The 22,153-nt window shown below is 37.8% G+C and overlaps 1 protein-coding gene across 2 annotated transcripts in view; it reads right to left on the bottom strand.

Annotated features, from left to right (window-relative positions):
- LOC135575083 (adrenocorticotropic hormone receptor-like) overlaps window positions 1–22,153 on the bottom strand; it is a 35,913-nt gene that overhangs the window by 2,799 nt on the left and 10,961 nt on the right. The window contains exon 1 of one of the 2 annotated variants that reach the window (XM_065027253.1): window positions 165–485. The exons of the other annotated variant lie outside the window; for it this stretch is intronic. The gene's annotated coding sequence lies outside the window, so the exon portion shown is untranslated. Of the gene's footprint in view, window positions 1–164; window positions 486–22,153 lie in introns of those variants that run through there. 2 annotated transcript variants of the gene reach the window in all.

Genomic DNA, 22,153 nt, shown 5'->3' with positions numbered 1-22,153 from the left:
AAGAAATTACATCAAATTTATTTGAACACATGATGAGTGTGTTAGTGTGTGTGTGTGTGTGTGTGTGTGTGTGTGTGTATGTGTGTATTTGTTATGTGTGTGTGTGTGTATGTAGTGTATGTGCATGTGTGGGTTAAATAAACGTGAAATAAATGAACAGATACCCCAAATGCCGACTTCAGTAGCAAGCTGTACGGAATGGCTGTGAGAAGGACCTGATCCCGTGACGGGCATTGGTTAATAAGAACTGAGATATCTGAGAGAGCCGTGCGAGTGAGTAGTGCTTCAGAGCAAGGCTATGGGGAGTACGGCCACGGCCAAGCCTTAGAATTAGTACATACAGCCCAAGGGCACAATGGCCACTGTGACAGCAAGGCATTCATTTAGTTAAAGGGCACAATGGCTACTGTGACAGCAAGGCATTCATTTAGTTAAAGGACACAATGGCTATTGTGGCAGCAAGGCATTCATTTAGTTAAAGGGCACAATGACCACTGTGACAGCAAGGCATTCATTTAGTTAAAGGGCACAATGACCACTGTGGCAGCAAGGCATTCATTTAGTTAAAGGGCACAATGACCACTGTGGCAGCAAGGCATTCATTTAGTTAAAGGACACAATGGCCACTGTGGCAGCAAGGCATTCATTTTGTTAAAGGACATTATAGCCACTGTGGCAGCAAGGCATTCATTTAGTTAAAGGGCACAATGGCCACTGTGGCAGCAAGGCATTCATTTAGTTAAAGGGCACAATGGCCACTGTGGCAGCAAGGCATTCATTTTGTTAAAGGACATTATAGCCACTGTGGCAGCAAGGCATTCATTTAGTTAAAGGGCACAATGACCACTGTGGCAGCAAGGCATTCATTTTGTTAAAGGACATTATAGCCACTGTGACAGCAAGGCATTCTTTTAGTTAAAGGACACAATGGCCACTGTGACAGCAAGGCATTCATTTAGTTAAAGGGCACAATGGCCACTGTGACAGCAAGGCATTCATTTAGTTAAAGGGCACAATGGCCACTGTGGCAGCAAGGCATTCATTTAGTTAAAGGACACAATGGCCACTGTGGCAGCAAGGCATTCATTTAGTTAAAGGACACAATGGCCACTGTGGCAGCAAGGCATTCATTTTGTTAAAGGGCACAATGGCCACTGTGACAGCAAGGCATTCATTTAGTTAAAGGGCACAATGGCTACTGTGGCAGCAAGGCATTCATTTAGTTAAAGGGCACAATGGCCACTGTGGCAGCAAGGCATTCATTTAGTTAAAGGGCACAATGACCACTGTGGCAGCAAGGCATTCATTTAGTTAAAGGGCACAATGGCCACTGTGACAGCAAGGCATTCATTTAGTTAAAGGGAACAAGGGCCACTGTGACAGCAAGGCATTCATTTAGTTAAAGGGCACAATGACCACTGTGGCAGCAAGGCATTCATTTAGTTAAAGGGCACAATGACCACTGTGGCAGCAAGGCATTCATTTTGTTAAAGGACATTATAGCCACTGTGGCAGCAAGGCATTCATTTAGTTAAAGGGCACAATGGCCACTGTGGCAGCAAGGCATTCATTTAGTTAAAGGGCACAATGACCACTGTGGCAGCAAGGCATTCATTTAGTTAAAGGGCACAATGACCACTGTGGCAGCAAGGCATTCATTTAGTTAAAGGGCACAATGGCCACTGTGGCAGCAAGGCATTCATTTAGTTAAAGGGCACAATGGCCACTGTGGCAGCAAGGCATTCATTTAGTTAAAGGGCACAATGGCCACTGTGGCAGCAAGGCATTCATTTAGTTAAAGGGCACAATGGCCACTGTGACAGCAAGGCATTCATTTAGTTAAAGGGCACAAGGGCCACTGTGACAGCAAGGCATTCATTTTGTTAAAGGGCACAATGGCCACTGTGGCAGCAAGGCATTCATTTTGTTAAAGGGCACAATGACCACTGTGGCAGTAAGGCATTCATTTAGTTAAAGGGCACAATGGCCACTGTGACAGTAAGGCATTCATTTAGTTAAAGGGCACAATGACCACTGTGGCAGCAAGGCATTCATTTTGTTAAAGGGCACAATGGCCACTGTGGCAGCAAGGCATTCATTTTGTTAAAGGGCACAATGACCACTGTGGCAGCAAGGCATTCATTTAGTTAAAGGGCACAATGACCACTGTGGCAGCAAGGCATTCATTTAGTTAAAGGGCACAATGACCACTGTGGCAGCAAGGCATTCATTTTGTTAAAGGGCATTATGGCCACTGTGGCAGCAAGGCATTCATTTTGTTAAAGGGCATTATGGCCACTGTGGCAGCAAGGCATTCATTTAGTTAAAGGGCATTATTGCCACTGTGGCAGCAAGGCATTCATTTAGTTAAGGTATCAGCCTATAATGTTGACTACAGTAAACAGGATAATAACTAGGGTATCAACAGCCTATAATGTTGACTACAGTAAACAGGATAATAACTAGGGTATCAGCCTATAATGTTGACTACAGTAAACAGGATAATAACTAGGGTATCAACAGCCTATAATGTTGACTACAGTAAACAGGATAATAACTAGGGTATCAGCCTATAATGTTGTGATATTACAGTAAACAGGATAATAACTAGGGTATCAACAGCCTATAATGTTGACTACAGTAAACAGGATAATAACTAGGGTATCAGCCTATAATGTTGACTACAGTAACAGGATAATAACTAGGGTATCAGCCTATAATGTTGTGATATTACAGTAAACAGGATAATAACTAGGGTATCAACAGCCTATAATGTTGACTACAGTAAACAGGATAATAACTAGGGTATCAGCCTATAATGTTGTGATATTACAGTAACAGGATAATAACTAGGGTATCAACAGCCTATAATGTTGACTACAGTAAACAGGATAATAACTAGGGTATCAACAGCCTATAATGTTGTGATATTACAGTAAACAGGATAATAACTAGGGTATCAGCAGCCTATAATGTTGACTACAGTAAACAGGATAATAACTAGGGTATCAGCCTATAATGTTGACTACAGTAACAGGATAATAACTAGGGTATCAACAGGCTATAATGTTGACTACAGTAAACAGGATAATAACTAGGGTATCAGCCTATAATGTTGTGATATTACAGTAAACAGGATAATAACTAGGGTATCAACAGCCTATAATGTTGACTACAGTAAACAGGATAATAACTAGGGTATCAGCCTATAATGTTGACTACAGTAACAGGATAATAACTAGGGTATCAACAGCCTATAATGTTGTGATATTACAGTAAACAGGATAATAACTAGGGTATCAGTCTATAATGTTGACTACAGTAAACAGGATAATAACTAGGGTATCAGCAGCCTATAATGTTGACTACAGTAAACAGGATAATAACTAGGGTATCAGCAGCCTATAATGTTGTGATATTACAGTAACAGGATAATAACTAGGGTATCAGCCTATAATGTTGTGATATTACAGTAAACAGGATAATAACTAGGGTATCAACAGCCTATAATGTTGACTACAGTAACAGGATAATAACTAGGGTATCAGCCTATAATGTTGTGATATTACAGTAAACAGGATAATAACTAGGGTATCAGCCTATAATGTTGACTACAGTAAACAGGATAATAACTAGGGTATCAGCAGCCTATAATGTTGACTACAGTAAACAGGATAATAACTAGGGTATCAGCCTATAATGTTGACTACAGTAAACAGGATAATAACTAGGGTATCAGCAGCCTATAATGTTGACTACAGTAAACAGGATAATAACTAGGGTATCAACAGCCTATAATGTTGACTACAGTAACAGGATAATAACTAGGGTATCAACAGGCTATAATGTTGTGATATTACAGTAAACAGGATAATAACTAGGGTATCAACAGTCTATAATGTTGACTACAGTAAACAGGATAATAACTAGGGTATCAACAGCCTATAATGTTGTGATATTACAGTAACAGGATAATAACTAGGGTATCAACAGCCTATAATGTTGACTACAGTAAACAGGATAATAACTAGGGTATCAACAGCCTATAATGTTGTGATATTACAGTAACAGGATAATAACTAGGGTATCAGCCTATAATGTTGACTACAGTAAACAGGATAATAACTAGGGTATCAGCCTATAATGTTGACTACAGTAAACAGGATAATAACTAGGGTATCAGTCTATAATGTTGACTACAGTAAACAGGATAATAACTAGGGTATCAGCCTATAATGTTGACTACAGTAACAGGATAATAACTAGGGTATCAGCCTATAATGTTGTGATATTACAGTAACAGGATAATAACTAGGGTATCAACAGCCTATAATGTTGACTACAGTAAACAGGATAATAACTAGGGTATCAGCCTATAATGTTGACTACAATAAACAGGATAATAACTAGGGTATCAACAGCCTATAATGTTGACTACAGTAAACAGGATAATAACTAGGGTATCAACAGCCTATAATGTTGACTACAGTAAACAGGATAATAACTAGGGTATCAACAGCCTATAATGTTGTGATATTACAGTAACAGGATAATAACTAGGGTATCAGCCTATAATGTTGACTACAGTAAACAGGATAATAACTAGGGTATCAACAGCCTATAATGTTGTGATATTACAGTAAACAGGATAATAACTAGGGTATCAACAGCCTATAATGTTGACTACAGTAAACAGGATAATAACTAGGGTATCAACAGCCTATAATGTTGACTACAGTAAACAGGATAATAACTAGGGTATCAGCCTATAATGTTGTGATATTACAGTAAACAGGATAATAACTAGGGTATCAACAGTCTATAATGTTGTGATATTACAGTAAACAGGATAATAACTAGGGTATCAGCAGCCTATAATGTTGACTACAGTAACAGGATAATAACTAGGGTATCAACAGCCTATAATGTTGACTACAGTAAACAGGATAATAACTAGGGTATCAGCCTATAATGTTGTGATATTACAGTAAACAGGATAATAACTAGGGTATCAACAGCCTATAATGTTGACTACAGTAAACAGGATAATAACTAGGGTATCAACAGCCTATAATGTTGTGATATTACAGTAAACAGGATAATAACTAGGGTATCAACAGCCTATAATGTTGACTACAGTAAACAGGATAATAACTAGGGTATCAGCCTATAATGTTGACTACAGTAAACAGGATAATAACTAGGGTATCAACAGCCTATAATGTTGTGATATTACAGTAAACAGGATAATAACTAGGGTATCAACAGGCTATAATGTTGACTACAGTAAACAGGATAATAACTAGGGTATCAACAGCCTATAATGTTGACTACAGTAAACAGGATAATAACTAGGGTATCAACAGCCTATAATGTTGACTACAGTAAACAGGATAATAACTAGGGTATCAACAGCCTATAATGTTGACTACAGTAACAGGATAATAACTAGGGTATCAACAGCCTATAATGTTGACTACAGTAAACAGGATAATAACTAGGGTATCAACAGTCTATAATGTTGACTACAGTAAACAGGATAATAACTAGGGTATCAACAGCCTATAATGTTGTAATATTACAGTAACAGGATAATAACTAGGGTATCAACAGCCTATAATGTTGACTACAGTAAACAGGATAATAACTAGGGTATCAACAGCCTATAATGTTGTGATATTACAGTAACAGGATAATAACTAGGGTATCAGCCTATAATGTTGACTACAGTAAACAGGATAATAACTAGGGTATCAGCCTATAATGTTGACTACAGTAAACAGGATAATAACTAGGATCAGTCTATAATGTTGACTACAGTAAACAGGATAATAACTAGGGTATCAGCCTATAATGTTGACTACAGTAACAGGATAATAACTAGGGTATCAGCCTATAATGTTGTGATATTACAGTAACAGGATAATAACTAGGGTATCAACAGCCTATAATGTTGACTACAGTAAACAGGATAATAACTAGGGTATCAGCCTATAATGTTGACTACAATAAACAGGATAATAACTAGGGTATCAACAGCCTATAATGTTGACTACAGTAAACAGGATAATAACTAGGGTATCAACAGCCTATAATGTTGACTACAGTAAACAGGATAATAACTAGGGTATCAACAGCCTATAATGTTGTGATATTACAGTAACAGGATAATAACTAGGGTATCAGCCTATAATGTTGTGATATTACAGTAAACAGGATAATAACTAGGGTATCAACAGCCTATAATGTTGTGATATTACAGTAACAGGATAATAACTAGGGTATCAACAGCCTATAATGTTGACTATAGTAAACAGGATAATAACTAGGGTATCAACAGCCTATAATGTTGACTACAGTAAACAGGATAATAACTAGGGTATCAGCCTATAATGTTGTGATATTACAGTAAACAGGATAATAACTAGGGTATCAACAGTCTATAATGTTGTGATATTACAGTAACAGGATAATAACTAGGGTATCAGAAGCCTATAATGTTGACTACAGTAACAGGATAATAACTAGGGTATCAGCAGCCTATAATGTTGACTACAGTAAACAGGATAATAACTAGGGTATCAGCCTATAATGTTGTGATATTACAGTAAACAGGATAATAACTAGGGTATCAACAGCCTATAATGTTGACTACAGTAAACAGGATAATAACTAGGGTATCAACAGCCTATAATGTTGTGATATTACAGTAAACAGGATAATAACTAGGGTATCAGCAGCCTATAATGTTGACTACAGTAAACAGGATAATAACTAGGGTATCAGCCTATAATGTTGACTACAGTAAACAGGATAATAACTAGGGTATCAACAGCCTATAATGTTGTGATATTACAGTAAACAGGATAATAACTAGGGTATCAACAGGCTATAATGTTGACTACAGTAAACAGGATAATAACTAGGGTATCAACAGCCTATAATGTTGACTACAGTAAACAGGATAATAACTAGGGTATCAACAGCCTATAATGTTGACTACAGTAAACAGGATAATAACTAGGGTATCAACAGCCTATAATGTTGACTACAGTAAACAGGATAATAACTAGGGTATCAGCCTATAATGTTGACTACAGTAACAGGATAATAACTAGGGTATCAACAGCCTATAATGTTGACTACAGTAACAGGATAATAACTAGGGTATCAACAGCCTATAATGTTGTGATATTACAGTAAACAGGATAATAACTAGGGTATCAGTCTATAATGTTATGATATTACAGTAACAGGATAATAACTAGGGTATCAGTCTATAATGTTGACTACAGTAAACAGGATAATAACTAGGGTATCAACAGCCTATAATGTTGACTACAGTAAACAGGATAATAACTAGGGTATCAGCCTATAATGTTGACTACAGTAACAGGATAATAACTAGGGTATCAACCTATAATGTTGTGATATTACAGTAAACAGGATAATAACTAGGGTATCAGTCTATAATGTTATGATATTACAGTAACAGGATAATAACTAGGGTATCAGTCTATAATGTTGACTACAGTAAACAGGATAATAACTAGGGTATCAACAGCCTATAATGTTGACTACAGTAAACAGGATAATAACTAGGGTATCAGCCTATAATGTTGACTACAGTAAACAGGATAATAACTAGGGTATCAACAGCCTATAATGTTGTGATATTACAGTAACAGGATAATAACTAGGGTATCAACAGCCTATAATGTTGTGATATTACAGTAACAGGATAATAACTAGGGTATCAGCCTATAATGTTGACTACAGTAAACAGGATAATAACTAGGGTATCAGTCTATAATGTTATGATATTACAGTAACAGGATAATAACTAGGGTATCAGCCTATAATGTTGACTACAGTAAACAGGATAATAACTAGGGTATCAACAGCCTATAATGTTGACTACAGTAAACAGGATAATAACTAGGGTATCAGCCTATAATGTTGTGATATTACAGTAAACAGGATAATAACTAGGGTATCAACAGCCTATAATGTTGACTACAGTAAACAGGATAATAACTAGGGTATCAACAGCCTATAATGTTGACTACAGTAACAGGATAATAACTAGGGTATCAGTCTATAATGTTGACTACAGTAAACAGGATAATAACTAGGGTATCAACAGCCTATAATGTTGACTACAGTAAACAGGATAATAACTAGGGTATCAACAGCCTATAATGTTGACTACAGTAACAGGATAATAACTAGGGTATCAACAGCCTATAATGTTGTGATATTACAGTAAACAGGATAATAACTAGGGTATCAACAGCCTATAATGTTGTGATATTACAGTAAACAGGATAATAACTAGGGTATCAACAGCCTATAATGTTGACTACAGTAACAGGATAATAACTAGGGTATCAGCCTATAATGTTGTGATATTACAGTAAACAGGATAATAACTAGGGTATCAGCCTATAATGTTGACTACAGTAAACAGGATAATAACTAGGGTATCAACAGCCTATAATGTTGACTACAGTAAACAGGATAATAACTAGGGTATCAGCCTATAATGTTGACTACAGTAAACAGGATAATAACTAGGGTATCAACAGCCTATAATGTTGTGATATTACAGTAAACAGGATAATAACTAGGGTATCAGCCTATAATGTTGACTACAGTAAACAGGATAATAACTAGGGTATCAGCCTATAATGTTGTGATATTACAGTAAACAGGATAATAACTAGGGTATCAGCCTATAATGTTGACTACAGTAAACAGGATAATAACTAGGGTATCAGCCTATAATGTTGACTACAGTAAACAGGATAATAACTAGGGTATCAGCCTATAATGTTGACTACAGTAAACAGGATAATAACTAGGGTATCAGCCTATAATGTTGTGATATTACAGTAAACAGGATAATAACTAGGGTATCAGCCTATAATGTTGACTACAGTAAACAGGATAATAACTAGGGTATCAACAGCCTATAATGTTGACTACAGTAAACAGGATAATAACTAGGGTATCAACCTATAATGTTGACTACAGTAAACAGGATAATAACTAGGGTATCAACAGCCTATAATGTTGACTACAGTAACAGGATAATAACTAGGGTATCAACAGCCTATAATGTTGTGATATTACAGTAAACAGGATAATAACTAGGGTATCAACAGCCTATAATGTTGACTACAGTAAACAGGATAATAACTAGGGTATCAGCCTATAATGTTGTGATATTACAGTAAACAGGATAATAACTAGGGTATCAGCCTATAATGTTGACTACAGTAAACAGGATAATAACTAGGGTATCAACAGTCTATAATGTTGTGATATTACAGTAACAGGATAATAACTAGGGTATCAACAGCCTATAATGTTGACTACAGTAAACAGGATAATAACTAGGGTATCAGCCTATAATGTTGACTACAGTAAACAGGATAATAACTAGGGTATCAACAGCCTATAATGTTGACTACAGTAACAGGATAATAACTAGGGTATCAACAGCCTATAATGTTGACTACAGTAAACAGGATAATAACTAGGGTATCAACAGCCTATAATGTTGACTACAGTAACAGGATAATAACTAGGGTATCAACAGCCTATAATGTTGACTACAGTAACAGGATAATAACTAGGGTATCAGCCTATAATGTTGTGATATTACAGTAAACAGGATAATAACTAGGGTATCAACAGCCTATAATGTTGACTACAGTAAACAGGATAATAACTAGGGTATCAACAGCCTATAATGTTGTGATATTACAGTAAACAGGATAATAACTAGGGTATCAACAGCCTATAATGTTGACTACAGTAAACAGGATAATAACTAGGGTATCAGCCTATAATGTTGTGATATTACAGTAAACAGGATAATAACTAGGGTATCAACAGCCTATAATGTTGACTACAGTAAACAGGATAATAACTAGGGTATCAACAGCCTATAATGTTGTGATATTACAGTAAACAGGATAATAACTAGGGTATCAGCAGCCTATAATGTTGACTACAGTAAACAGGATAATAACTAGGGTATCAGCCTATAATGTTGACTACAGTAAACAGGATAATAACTAGGGTATCAACAGCCTATAATGTTGTGATATTACAGTAAACAGGATAATAACTAGGTATCAACAGGCTATAATGTTGACTACAGTAAACAGGATAATAACTAGGGTATCAACAGCCTATAATGTTGACTACAGTAAACAGGATAATAACTAGGGTATCAACAGCCTATAATGTTGACTACAGTAAACAGGATAATAACTAGGTATCAACAGCCTATAATGTTGTGATATTACAGTAAACAGGATAATAACTAGGTATCAACAGCCTATAATGTTGACTACAGTAAACAGGATAATAACTAGGGTATCAACCTATAATGTTGACTACAGTAAACAGGATAATAACTAGGGTATCAACAGCCTATAATGTTGACTACAGTAACAGGATAATAACTAGGGTATCAGCCTATAATGTTGACTACAGTAAACAGGATAATAACTAGGTATCAACAGCCTATAATGTTGACTACAGTAAACAGGATAATAACTAGGGTATCAGCCTATAATGTTGTGATATTACAGTAAACAGGATAATAACTAGGTATCAACAGCCTATAATGTTGACTACAGTAAACAGGATAATAACTAGGGTATCAGCCTATAATGTTGACTACAGTAAACAGGATAATAACTAGGGTATCAGCAGCCTATAATGTTGACTACAGTAAACAGGATAATAACTAGGTATCAACAGCCTATAATGTTGACTACAGTAAACAGGATAATAACTAGGGTATCAACAGCCTATAATGTTGACTACAGTAAACAGGATAATAACTAGGGTATCAACAGCCTATAATGTTGTGATATTACAGTAAACAGGATAATAACTAGGGTATCAGCCTATAATGTTGACTACAGTAAACAGGATAATAACTAGGGTATCAACAGTCTATAATGTTGTGATATTACAGTAAACAGGATAATAACTAGGGTATCAACAGCCTATAATGTTGACTACAGTAAACAGGATAATAACTAGGGTATCAGCCTATAATGTTGACTACAGTAAACAGGATAATAACTAGGGTATCAACAGCCTATAATGTTGACTACAGTAACAGGATAATAACTAGGGTATCAACAGCCTATAATGTTGACTACAGTAAACAGGATAATAACTAGGGTATCAGCCTATAATGTTGACTACAGTAAACAGGATAATAACTAGGGTATCAACAGCCTATAATGTTGACTACAGTAACAGGATAATAACTAGGGTATCAGCAGCCTATAATGTTGACTACAGTAAACAGGATAATAACTAGGGTATCAGCAGCCTATAATGTTGACTACAGTAAACAGGATAATAACTAGGGTATCAGCCTATAATGTTGTGATATTACAGTAAACAGGATAATAACTAGGGTATCAACAGCCTATAATGTTGACTACAGTAAACAGGATAATAACTAGGGTATCAACAGCCTATAATGTTGTGATATTACAGTAAACAGGATAATAACTAGGGTATCAGCAGCCTATAATGTTGACTACAGTAAACAGGATAATAACTAGGGTATCAGCCTATAATGTTGACTACAGTAAACAGGATAATAACTAGGGTATCAACCTATAATGTTGACTACAGTAAACAGGATAATAACTAGGGTATCAACAGCCTATAATGTTGTGATATTACAGTAAACAGGATAATAACTAGGGTATCAACAGGCTATAATGTTGACTACAGTAAACAGGATAATAACTAGGGTATCAACAGCCTATAATGTTGACTACAGTAAACAGGATAATAACTAGGGTATCAACAGCCTATAATGTTGACTACAGTAAACAGGATAATAACTAGGGTATCAACAGCCTATAATGTTGACTACAGTAAACAGGATAATAACTAGGGTATCAGCCTATAATGTTGACTACAGTAACAGGATAATAACTAGGGTATCAACAGCCTATAATGTTGACTACAGTAAACAGGATAATAACTAGGGTATCAACAGCCTATAATGTTGTGATATTACAGTAAACAGGATAATAACTAGGGTATCAGTCTATAATGTTATGATATTACAGTAACAGGATAATAACTAGGGTATCAGTCTATAATGTTGACTACAGTAAACAGGATAATAACTAGGGTATCAACAGCCTATAATGTTGACTACAGTAAACAGGATAATAACTAGGGTATCAGCCTATAATGTTGACTACAGTAACAGGATAATAACTAGGGTATCAACAGCCTATAATGTTGACTACAGTAACAGGATAATAACTAGGGTATCAACAGCCTATAATGTTGTGATATTACAGTAAACAGGATAATAACTAGGGTATCAGTCTATAATGTTGTGATATTACAGTAACAGGATAATAACTAGGGTATCAGTCTATAATGTTGACTACAGTAAACAGGATAATAACTAGGGTATCAACAGCCTATAATGTTGACTACAGTAAACAGGATAATAACTAGGGTATCAACAGCCTATAATGTTGACTACAGTAAACAGGATAATAACTAGGGTATCAGCCTATAATGTTGACTACAGTAAACAGGATAATAACTAGGGTATCAGCCTATAATGTTGACTACAGTAAACAGGATAATAACTAGGGTATCAGCAGCCTATAATGTTGACTACAGTAAACAGGATAATAACTAGGGTATCAGCCTATAATGTTGTGATATTACAGTAAACAGGATAATAACTAGGGTATCAGCAGCCTATAATGTTGACTACAGTAAACAGGATAATAACTAGGGTATCAACAGCCTATAATGTTGTGATATTACAGTAAACAGGATAATAACTAGGGTATCAGCAGCCTATAATGTTGACTACAGTAAACAGGATAATAACTAGGGTATCAGCCTATAATGTTGACTACAGTAAACAGGATAATAACTAGGGTATCAACAGCCTATAATGTTGTGATATTACAGTAAACAGGATAATAACTAGGGTATCAGCCTATAATGTTATGATATTACAGTAACAGGATAATAACTAGGGTATCAGTCTATAATGTTATGATATTACAGTAACAGGATAATAACTAGGGTATCAGTCTATAATGTTGTGATATTACAGTAAACAGGATAATAACTAGGGTATCAGTCTATAATGTTATGATATTACAGTAACAGGATAATAACTAGGGTATCAGTCTATAATGTTATGATATTACAGTAACAGGATAATAACTAGGGTATCAGTCTATAATGTTGACTACAGTAAACAGGATAATAACTAGGGTATCAACAGCCTATAATGTTGACTACAGTAAACAGGATAATAACTAGGGTATCAGCCTATAATGTTGACTACAGTAAACAGGATAATTAACTAGGGTATCAACAGCCTATAAGGTTGTGATATTACAGTAACAGGATAATAACTAGGGTATCAACAGCCTATAATGTTGTGATATTACAGTAACAGGATAATAACTAGGGTATCAGCCTATAATGTTGACTACAGTAAACAGGATAATAACTAGGTATCAGTCTATAATGTTATGATATTACAGTAAACAGGATAATAACTAGGGTATCAGCCTATAATGTTGACTACAGTAAACAGGATAATAACTAGGGTATCAACAGCCTATAATGTTGACTACAGTAAACAGGATAATAACTAGGGTATCAGCCTATAATGTTGTGATATTACAGTAAACAGGATAATAACTAGGGTATCAACAGCCTATAATGTTGACTATAGTAAACAGGATAATAACTAGGGTATCAGCCTATAATGTTGACTATAGTAAACAGGATAATAACTAGGGTATCAACAGCCTATAATGTTGACTACAGTAACAGGATAATAACTAGGGTATCAGTATATAATGTTGACTACAGTAAACAGGATAATAACTAGGGTATCAACCTATAATGTTGACTACAGTAAACAGGATAATAACTAGGGTATCAACAGCCTATAATGTTGACTACAGTAACAGGATAATAACTAGGGTATCAACAGCCTATAATGTTGTGATATTACAGTAACAGGATAATAACTAGGGTATCAACAGCCTATAATGTTGTGATATTACAGTAAACAGGATAATAACTAGGGTATCAGCCTATAATGTTGACTACAGTAAACAGGATAATAACTAGGGTATCAACAGCCTATAATGTTGACTACAGTAACAGGATAATAACTAGGGTATCAGCCTATAATGTTGTGATATTACAGTAAACAGGATAATAACTAGGGTATCAGCCTATAATGTTGACTACAGTAAACAGGATAATAACTAGGGTATCAACAGCCTATAATGTTGACTACAGTAAACAGGATAATAACTAGGGTATCAACCTATAATGTTGACTACAGTAAACAGGATAATAACTAGGGTATCAACAGCCTATAATGTTGACTACAGTAAACAGGATAATAACTAGGGTATCAGCCTATAATGTTGACTACAGTAAACAGGATAATAACTAGGGTATCAACTGCCTATAATGTTGACTATAGTAAACAGGATAATAACTAGGGTATCAACCTATAATGTTGACTACAGTAACAGGATAATAACTAGGGTATCAGCAGCCTATAATGTTGACTACAGTAAACAGGATAATAACTAGGGTATCAACAGCCTATAATGTTGACTACAGTAAACAGGATAATAACTAGGGTATCAACAGCCTATAATGTTGTGATATTACAGTAACAGGATAATAACTAGGGTATCAGCCTATAATGTTGACTACAGTAAACAGGATAATAACTAGGGTATCAACAGCCTATAATGTTGACTACAGTAAACAGGATAATAACTAGGGTATCAACAGCCTATAATGTTGACTACAGTAACAGGATAATAACTAGGGTATCAACAGTCTATAATGTTGACTACAGTAACAGGATAATAACTAGGGTATCAACAGTCTATAATGTTGTGATATTACAGTAAACAGGATAATAACTAGGGTATCAACAGCCTATAATGTTGACTACAGTAAACAGGATAATAACTAGGGTATCAGCCTATAATGTTGTGATATTACAGTAAACAGGATAATAACTAGGGTATCAGCAGCCTATAATGTTGTGATATTACAGTAAACAGGATAATAACTAGGGTATCATTATTAGCCAGTTCCGCTACCAAGGACTGTGGGCTCTCCTTCGCCGTGGCCGACGTGAGTAAAACATTTAAACGTGTTAACCCTCGCAAGGCTGCCGGACCAGATGGCATCCCTATTCACGTCCTCAGAGCAGGCGCAGACCAGCTGGCTGGTATGTTTACGGGCACATTCAATCTCTCCCTTTCCCAGTCTCCCTGTCCCCACATGCTACAAGTTGGCCACCATTGTTCCTGTTCTCAAGGCGGCAAAGGCACCTGAACTTGATGACTATCGCCCCGTAGCACTCACCTCTGTCATCATGAAGTGCTTTGAGAGACTAGTCAAGGATCATTTCACCTCCACCTTACCTGACACCCTAGACCCTTTTCAGTTTGCTTACCGCCCCAATAGATCCACAGACGATGCAATTGCCATCACTCTGCACACAGCCCTATCCCATCTGGACAAGAGGAATACCTATGTAAGAATGCTGTTCATTGACTACAGCTCAGCATTTAACACCATAGTACCCTCGAAACAACATCTCCACTTAGTTTATCCTCAACACTGGGGCCCCACAAGGGTGCGTGCTCAGCCCCCTCCTGTACTCCCTGTTTACCCATGACTCCGTGGCCAAGCACGCCTCCAACTCAATCATCAAGTTTGCAGACGACACAACAGTAGTAGGCTTGATTACCAACAATGACGAGACAGCCTGAAAAACAACCTCTCACTCAACGTCAACGAAACAAAGTAGATGATCGTGGACTTCAGGAAACAGTAGAGGGAGCACCCCCCCTACATCGACGGGACCGCAGTGGAGAAGGTGGAAAGCTTCAAGTTCCTTTACGTACACATCACTGACTAACAGAATTGGTCCACCCACACAGACAGTGTGGTGAAGAAGGTGCAACAGAGCCTCTTCAACCTCAGGAGGCTAAAGAAATGTGTCTTGTCACCTAAATCCCTCACAAATTTTAACAGATTTTAACAGCAATTGAAAGCATCCTGTTGGGCTGAATCACCACCTGGTACGGCAACTGCACCACCCACAACCGCAGGGCTCTCCAGAGGGTGGTGCGGTCTGCCCAACGTATTACCGGGGTCAAACTACCCACCCTCCAGGACATCGACAGCACCGGATGTTACAGGAAGGCCAAAAATATCATCAAGGACAACAACCACCCGAGCCACTGCCTGTTCACCCCGCTATCATCCAGAAGGCGAGGTCAGTACAGGTGCATCAAAGCAGGGACCGAGAGACTGAAAAACAGCTTCTATCTCAAGGCCATCAGACTGTTAAACAGCCGTCACTAGCACATTAGAGGCTGCTGCCTATAGGCATAGACTAGGAATCACTGGCCAATTTAAGGAATGGGATAACTCATCTCATATGTGTATACTGTTATTCTATACTATTCTACCGTATCTTAGTCACTTAATAATGCTTACATATCTTGCATTACTCATCTCATATGTATATACTGTTATTCTATACTATTCTACTGTTCATTCCGCTCTGACATCGCTCGTCCATATGTATAAGGTCTTAATTCATTCCTTACCTAGATTTGTGTGTATTGGGAATATGTTGTGTAATTTGTTAGATATTACTTGTTAGATATTACTGCACTGTCGGAGCTAGAAACACAAGCATTTCGCTACACCTGCAACAACAACTGCTAATCACTCTCAAAGCTGATCCGTATCCACCATGTCTGAGATCTATCAAAGCTGATCCGTATCCACCATGTTCTAATCTATCAAAGCTGATCCGTATCCACCATGTCCTAATCTATCAAAGCTGATCCGTATCCACCATGTCTTAGATCTATCAAAGCTGATCCGTATCCACCATGTCCTAATCTATCAAAGCTGATCCGTATCCACCATGTCTGAGATCTATCAAAGCTGATCCGTATCCACCATGTTCTAATCTATCAAAGCTGATCCGTATCCACCATGTCCTAATCTATCAAAGCTGATCCGTATCCACCATGTCTTAGATCTATCAAAGCTGATCCGTATCCACCATGTCCTAATCTATCAAAGCTGATCCGTATCCACCATGTTTTAGATCTATCAAAGCTGATCCGTATCCACCATGTCCTAATCTATCAAAGCTGATCCGTATCCACCATGCTCTAATCTATCAAAGCTGATCCGTATCCACCATGTCTGAGATCTATCAAAGCTGATCCGTATCCACCATGTCTTATATCTATCAAAGCTGATCCGTATCCACCATGTTCTAATCTATCAAAGCTGATCCGTATCCACCATGTTCTAATCTATCAAAGCTGATCCGTATCCACCATGTCTTAGATCTATCAAAGCTGATCCGTGTCCACCATGTCTTAGATCTATCAAAGCTGATCCGTATCCACCATGTCTTAGATCTATCAAAGCTGATCCGTATCCACCATGTCTTAGATCTATCAAAGCTGATCCGTATCCACCATGTCTTAGATCTATCAAAGCTGATCCGTATCCACCATGTCCTAATCTATCAAAGCTGATCCGTATCCACCATGTCTTAGATCTATCAAAGCTGATCCGTATCCACCATGTCTGAGATCTATCAAAGCTGATCCGTATCCACCATGTCTTATATCTATCAAAGCTGATCCGTATCCACCATGTCTTAGATCTATCAAAGCTGATCCGTATCCACCATGTCCTAATCTATCAAAGCTGATCCGTATCCACCATGTCTTATACCTATCAAAGCTGATCCGTATCCACCATGTCTTAGATCTATCAAAGCTGATCCGTATCCACCATGTCTTAGATCTATCAAAGCTGATCCGTATCCACCATGTCTGAGATCTATCAAAGCTGATCCGTATCCACCATGTCCTAATCTATCAAAGCTGATCCGTATCCACCATGTCCTAATCTATCAAAGCTGATCCGTATCCACCATGTCTTAGATCTATCAAAGCTGATCCGTATCCACCATGTCTTAGATCTATCAAAGCTGATCCGTATCCACCATGTCTTAGATCTATCAAAGCTGATCCGTATCCACCATGTCTTAGATCTATCAAAGCTGATCCGTATCCACCATGTCTTAGATCTATCAAAGCTGATCCGTATCCACCATGTTCTAATCTATCAAAGCTGATCCGTATCCACCATGTCTTAGATCTATCAAAGCTGATCCGTATCCACCATGTCTTAGATCTATCAAAGCTGATCCGTATCCACCATGTTCTAATCTATCAAAGCTGATCCGTATCCACCATGTCCTAATCTATCAAAGCTGATCCGTATCCACCATGTCCTAATCTATCAAAGCTGATCCGTATCCACCATGTTCTAATCTATCAAAGCTGATCAGTATCCACCATGTCCTAATCTATCAAAGCTGATCCGTATCCACCATGTTCTAATCTATCAAAGCTGATCCGTATCCACCATGTTCTAATCTATCAAAGCTGATCCGTATCCACCATGTCTTAGATCTATCAAAGCTGATCCGTATCCACCATGTCCTAATCTATCAAAGCTGATCCGTATCCACCATGTCCTAATCTATCAAAGCTGATCCGTATCCACCATGTTCTAATCTATCAAAGCTGATCTGTATCCACCATGTCCTAATCTATCAAAGCTGATCCGTATCCACCATGTCTTAGATCTATCAAAGCTGATCCGTATCCACCATGTCCTAATCTATCAAAGCTGATCCGTATCCACCATGTCCTAATCTATCAAAGCTGATCCGTATCCACCATGTTTTAGATCTATCAAAGCTGATCCGTATCCACCATGTTCTAATCTATCAAAGCTGATCCGTATCCACCATGTCTTAGATCTATCAAAGCTGATCCGTATCCACCATGTCTTAGATCTATCAAAGCTGATCCGTATCCACCATGTTCTAATCTATCAAAGCTGATCCGTATCCACCATGTTCTAATCTATCAAAGCTGATCCGTATCCACCATGTTCTAATCTATCAAAGCTGATCTGTATCCACCATGTCCTAATCTATCAAAGCTGATCCGTATCCACCATGTCTTAGATCTATCAAAGCTGATCCGTATCCACCATGTCCTAATCTATCAAAGCTGATCCGTATCCACCATGTCTTAGATCTATCAAAGCTGATCCGTATCCACCATGTCCTAATCTATCAAAGCTGATCCGTATCCACCATGTCTTAGATCTATCAAAGCTGATCCGTATCCACCATGTTCTAATCTATCAAAGCTGATCCGTATCCACCATGTCTTAGATCTATCAAAGCTGATCCGTATCCACCATGTCTTAGATCTATCAAAGCTGATCCGTATCCACCATGTCCTAATCTATCAAAGCTGATCCGTATCCACCATGTCCTAATCTATCAAAGCTGATCCGTATCCACCATGTTTTAGATCTATCAAAGCTGATCCGTATCCACCATGTTCTAATCTATCAAAGCTGATCCGTATCCACCATGTCTTAGATCTATCAAAGCTGATCCGTATCCACCATGTCTTAGATCTATCAAAGCTGATCCGTATCCACCATGTTCTAATCTATCAAAGCTGATCCGTATCCACCATGTTCTAATCTATCAAAGCTGATCCGTATCCACCATGTTCTAATCTATCAAAGCTGATCTGTATCCACCATGTCTTAGATCTATCAAAGCTGATCCGTATCCACCATGTCCTAATCTATCAAAGCTGATCCGTATCCACCATGTCTTAGATCTATCAAAGCTGATCCGTATCCACCATGTCCTAATCTATCAAAGCTGATCCGTATCCACCATGTCTTAGATCTATCAAAGCTGATCCGTATCCACCATGTTCTAATCTATCAAAGCTGATCCGTATCCACCATGTCTTAGATCTATCAAAGCTGATCCGTATCCACCATGTCTTAGATCTATCAAAGCTGATCCGTATCCACCATGTCCTAATCTATCAAAGCTGATCCGTATCCACCATGTCCTAATCTATCAAAGCTGATCCGTATCCACCATGTTTTAGATCTATCAAAGCTGATCCGTATCCACCATGTTCTAATCTATCAAAGCTGATCCGTATCCACCATGTCTTAGATCTATCAAAGCTGATCCGTATCCACCATGTCTTAGATCTATCAAAGCTGATCCGTATCCACCATGTTCTAATCTATCAAAGCTGATCCGTATCCACCATGTCCTAATCTATCAAAGCTGATCCGTATCCACCATGTTTTAGATCTATCAAAGCTGATCCGTATCCACCATGTTCTAATCTATCAAAGCTGATCCGTATCCACCATGTCTTAGATCTATCAAAGCTGATCCGTATCCACCATGTCTTAGATCTATCAAAGCTGATCCGTATCCACCATGTTCTAATCTATCAAAGCTGATCCGTATCCACCATGTTCTAATCTATCAAAGCTGACCCGTATCCACCATGTTCTAATCTATCAAAGCTGATCTGTATCCACCATGTCCTAATCTATCAAAGCTGATCCGTATCCACCATGTCTTAGATCTATCAAAGCTGATCCGTATCCACCATGTCCTAATCTATCAAAGCTGATCCGTATCCACCATGTCTTAGATCTATCAAAGCTGATCCGTATCCACCATGTCCTAATCTATCAAAGCTGATCCGTATCCACCATGTCTTAGATCTATCAAAGCTGATCCGTATCCACCATGTTCTAATCTATCAAAGCTGATCCGTATCCACCATGTCTTAGATCTATCAAAGCTGATCCGTATCCACCATGTCTTAGATCTATCAAAGCTGATCCGTATCCACCATGTCCTAATCTATCAAAGCTGATCCGTATCCACCATGTCCTAATCTATCAAAGCTGATCCGTATCCACCATGTTTTAGATCTATCAAAGCTGATCCGTATCCACCATGTTCTAATCTATCAAAGCTGATCCGTATCCACCATGTCTTAGATCTATCAAAGCTGATCCGTATCCACCATGTCTTAGATCTATCAAAGCTGATCCGTATCCACCATGTTCTAATCTATCAAAGCTGATCCGTATCCACCATGTTCTAATCTATCAAAGCTGATCCGTATCCACCATGTTCTAATCTATCAAAGCTGATCTGTATCCACCATGTCTTAGATCTATCAAAGCTGATCCGTATCCACCATGTCCTAATCTATCAAAGCTGATCCGTATCCACCATGTCTTAGATCTATCAAAGCTGATCCGTATCCACCATGTCCTAATCTATCAAAGCTGATCCGTATCCACCATGTCTTAGATCTATCAAAGCTGATCCGTATCCACCATGTTCTAATCTATCAAAGCTGATCCGTATCCACCATGTCTTAGATCTATCAAAGCTGATCCGTATCCACCATGTCTTAGATCTATCAAAGCTGATCCGTATCCACCATGTCCTAATCTATCAAAGCTGATCCGTATCCACCATGTCCTAATCTATCAAAGCTGATCCGTATCCACCATGTTTTAGATCTATCAAAGCTGATCCGTATCCACCATGTTCTAATCTATCAAAGCTGATCCGTATCCACCATGTCTTAGATCTATCAAAGCTGATCCGTATCCACCATGTCTTAGATCTATCAAAGCTGATCCGTATCCACCATGTTCTAATCTATCAAAGCTGATCCGTATCCACCATGTTCTAATCTATCAAAGCTGATCCGTATCCACCATGTTCTAATCTATCAAAGCTGATCTGTATCCACCATGTCCTAATCTATCAAAGCTGATCCGTATCCACCATGTCTTAGATCTATCAAAGCTGATCCGTATCCACCATGTCCTAATCTATCAAAGCTGATCCGTATCCACCATGTCTTAGATCTATCAAAGCTGATCCGTATCCACCATGTTCTAATCTATCAAAGCTGATCCGTATCCACCATGTCCTAATCTATCAAAGCTGATCTGTATCCACCATGTCCTAATCTATCAAAGCTGATCCGTATCCACCATGTCTTAGATCTATCAAAGCTGATCCGTATCCACCATGTCCTAATCTATCAAAGCTGATCCGTATCCACCATGTCCTAATCTA

The sequence above is a fragment of the Oncorhynchus nerka genome, linkage group LG14 (assembly GCF_034236695.1).
Source record: "Oncorhynchus nerka isolate Pitt River linkage group LG14, Oner_Uvic_2.0, whole genome shotgun sequence".
NCBI lineage: Eukaryota > Metazoa > Chordata > Actinopteri > Salmoniformes > Salmonidae > Oncorhynchus > Oncorhynchus nerka.
Note: the sequence above shows the minus strand (reverse complement) of the source record. Positions and strands in the feature narration are given on the sequence as shown.